The 4096-nt window shown below is 32.5% G+C and overlaps 1 non-coding gene across 1 annotated transcript; it reads right to left on the bottom strand.

Moving 5' to 3' along the window:
- Nucleotides 1–222: 222 nt before the first annotated feature.
- LOC121220423 (small nucleolar RNA R71) lies at nucleotides 223–329 on the bottom strand. The gene has a single exon (XR_005917625.1). It is a non-coding gene; the product is annotated as a small nucleolar RNA R71 (small nucleolar RNA).
- Between the last annotated feature and the right edge of the window lie 3767 nt (nucleotides 330–4096).

The raw sequence follows: 4096 nt of genomic DNA, 5'->3' as shown, positions 1-4096 counted from the left end.
CCACGGAAGATCCACATCTCCACCTTCAATTGTTTATGGAGGTGAGTGATTCATCCAAGATAGTCGGGTGACTGAAGACGCACTGAGGTTGAAGTTGTTTCTATACTCGTTGTGAGATAGAGCATGAGCATGACTCAATTTATTGCCACCAACTTCCATTTCTACATGGCAAGAATTAGCAGAGAGATTTTTGGTTAAGTATTTCCCACCTAGAAAAACGCTAAGTTAAGGAACTAGATCACAACTTTCCAACAATTGGATGACGAGTCTTTGTATGAGGCTTGGGAACGATTCAAGGAGTTACTTCATAAGTGTCCTCATCATGGGATTCCTCATTGTATCCAGTTGGAGACATTCTATAATGGTCTCATTGCACATACAAGATTAATGGTAGATGCTTACGCGAATGGTGCAATTTTGTCTAAGTCTTATAATGAGGCTTATGAGATAATTGAAAGGATCGCGAGTAATAACTATCAACGGCCAACAAATCGAACAGCTTCAGGAAGACGTGTAGTCGGAGTTCATGAAGTTGACTCCCTTACTTCGTTATCAGCTCAGGTATCGTTTATTTCCTCTATGTACTAATTAACTGCTAATAGTACTAATAATTTTACAGCTCAGCCACCAAGTCTGTTTAAAATAGTTTCCTTTGTATACTGTGGGGAAGGTCATTCTTTTGAGAACTTTCCATCAAATCCTGAGTCAGTATACTATTTGGGGAACCCATATCAACATAGGAGTGGACAAAGCCCCAGTCTAACTTCTACAATGTAACAGCCCGATTTAGACCTTATTCAAAATAGTGGTTTCGAGACCACAAATCTAAGTCAACAAAAATATTTTAACATTATTTTGGAGTTTGTAGTATTTTAATTTATGTGTGTGAAAGTTTCGTGTGAAAATTTTATCGTTTGTGTGCTTGATTTAATTAAAAGGATTTAATCGCGTTAAATGCAAAATTAGAATGCTATATGTAAAGGTACCTATTTGCTATGGCTTTTATTATATAGAGTCCTTATGTGGTAATTTAATCATTAGAATATTGCATGGTCAAAAATAGACAACCATTATGTGTTTTGCAATTTAAATATTAAGGTTAATATGGCCATTATGTTAATAAGCTTTATATAATAAAACAAAACATTGAAGTTAGTGATCCATGCATCTTTATTGCCAAAAATAACAAAGGAAAAGAAATTTTATGAGCAAAATAGGGTTCTACACTTTTGGTTGTTGATTGAGGTATGTTCTTTGCTCAGTTTTTGATTTTTTTACGTTTTTGAGATCGTTGCTTATATACTAGCTAGCCCAAGCTTTAATTTTTGGATTTGGTGATGAATTGGAAATTTTACATTGATGATAGGTTGATGTTTTTGTTTTTTTATGATGAAAAGTAAATATTTTTTGATAGATTATTATGTTTAGATAAGTGATTTTTGATAAAAATGCTTATTAATGATTAAATTGTGAAATTTGCAAATTAAGGGGCCAAAATGTGAAATAAATGAAATTAATGGGCTGTTAGGGACATATGGAGAATTCGGCCTAACTATATTTTAATGAAATTTTGAGTATTTTGTGTTGTTTTGAAATAGGGACTAAATTGTAAAAATGTGAAATGTTAGGGGCTAAAGTGAAAAATGCCCAATTATGTGTTTTTGGTTGTAATTGAAGGAATTTGTAATTAAATAAGTTAAATTTGAATTGATTTAGATCAAGAAAAGAAGAAATCAGATTTGGACCGAGGAAAGTCGAAAGTGGTTGATTAGTCATTTCAGTCCGTTCGTGTCAGTACGAGGTAAGTACATAAGTAATTATATATCATTAAATTTGAATGTATATATTTTATAAGCACTGAATTGAATTATTACAAATGTATGTGTATATGTCGAATTGAATTAAGCATGGGAGTATTATTTATGAGTTTGAATCGATCGAATTACAACATCCGAAAGCCCTGTACGAACCTTAGGAATAGTTAGGATACTTATGTCATGACATAGGATTTCAATATGTGATTACGTGGAAGACCACATATGGGACGTTGGCATCGATTTGCAATTTACATAAAAGACCATGTCTGGAACATCGGCATCGTATAAGAGTTCGTGTAAGACCCTGTCGAGGACAGTGGCATCAATATTTGATTTCATGTAAGACCACGTCTGGGACGATGTCATTGAATGAGCTTTTCAAGTTATCTGAGTATCCTATTTAATTCCAAAGGGTTCAACAGGCAATATCGACTTACATGAGAAATGTGATTGTACTTGTATTTGGAACTAATTAGATTCGGTTATTTCGAATTGAATTATGGATGTACTCGTGATGTTTTATTTGCTTATGACTTACTAGGCTATTCAAGCTTACTTTGTGTGTTTATTTGACATTTTATAGGTTTTTGAAAGCTAGCTTCGAGCTCGGGGATCATCAAGGATCATCGTCACACTATCTACTATTATTCGGTACTTTTGAAGTTTGTAATTAAGACATATGGCATGTATAGGCTAGTTTTGATATGTTTGGTTTTGAAATTTTGTGTATAAATAGCCATGCGAAAATGGCTTGATCATGATGTTAATGTTTGTAAGAATTCGGTCATGTTTTAAACTTATTACGGAAGTATGTTTCATGGTATATAATGCATAAGTTCGTATAAAATAAGTTAGGTATAATTGATGGTTTGTATATTGGTTGATTAGGTATGATTTGTGAAGGCAAAGTATGCATATAATTTATGCTTGACTGGTTAGTTATTTAGGTTCGATTTCTAAATGGCAAATAATGAATATGTTTCAGGTAAATGTCGTTAATCTCATTTGTAATTTTAAAGTGACATTTTGATGTTTGCATTAGGCTATGAAATGGTATAATTAGATTAATAGTGAATGGTAATATTAGTATAAATTTTGAGGTTAATTTTGCTAGCCGAATAGAAATGAAAATTTGTTATGTATGTGTAATTTTGACATGGTGGAAAACTAATTAATTTTGGTATGTTTTAATTTGGTAGATATTTTTAAAAATGGTTAAATCGGTTATGGTAATATGCGCATGATTTTTGTAATGTAAAAAGAGGTATATGTGGTCATGTGATAATGCTAGCTATTATCTTTTACGTTAATGAATATTATGCCATGTGATATGATTGGTATGGATTAAAAATGCCGATGGGTATAGATAAGCAAAATGGTATGTTTAGCATTTAGTTAAAGAAATGAACTTGTAGTATAGGAAGTATTAATGCTTGTTTGGTTCATGAAATGAAAAATGTTGGTTTATGATTTAGTCATTCGCATGCTATGTAATATGATAATTATAAGGTTCGAATTATGTATCTATAAATCATATGAAGTATGGTTTTGATGCAAGTTATTTGATTCGAAAATTTGATTATATCCATAATATTGATATGGTTGAATTTTGAAACATGGTTTGTATATGTAATATGATTAATAATGCATGTTTGATTTTAATTGGTTATGTGCTTATATATATATGAGTTTGACTTATACGAATTAGTGGATGATTTCTATTTGAATTTGATTGAAAATTATTATAAAAAAAATTCGTGCTTGAGTTAATATAATTTGTTCATAAATTGAAATGAATGATTGCTCTGAGTTGTGTTTAGGTCGGTAATGCCTTGTGACCCTAATTCGGCGATGGATACTGGTTAAGGGTGTTACACTTGATTGGTATCAGAGTTACGGTTTAGTCGATTCTAGGACTAATGTAACGTGTGTGAGTCTAGCTATACATGCCATATTTTTATACTACGGTAGTGTGATGATTCCTAACATTGAAAATGTGTTTTTGTATATTAATGGACCCTAATAGAGCCGTAGCAGATGATGTGGAAAGTAATGCTCCCGCTCCTACTCAAGGGGGTAATGCCTTCTGATTCTAGAAACGTATCTAGTAGCCATGAGGGAGAGGCTAAACAAGCCTTCTTCCAAATGATGAACGATTGGTTTACACAATATATCCGTACAAATCCGGCTATTCAACAAGCCCCACCCCCGCCTAATCCCCCTTATACTTCTGTTGTGCCTTCGATTCTGAATCCAATTTTGAAGAATAAGTCTCCGAT

The sequence above is a fragment of the Gossypium hirsutum genome, chromosome D08, assembly GCF_007990345.1.
Source record: "Gossypium hirsutum isolate 1008001.06 chromosome D08, Gossypium_hirsutum_v2.1, whole genome shotgun sequence".
In the NCBI taxonomy this organism is placed as follows: Eukaryota; Viridiplantae; Streptophyta; class Magnoliopsida; order Malvales; family Malvaceae; genus Gossypium; species Gossypium hirsutum.
Note: the sequence above shows the minus strand (reverse complement) of the source record. Positions and strands in the feature narration are given on the sequence as shown.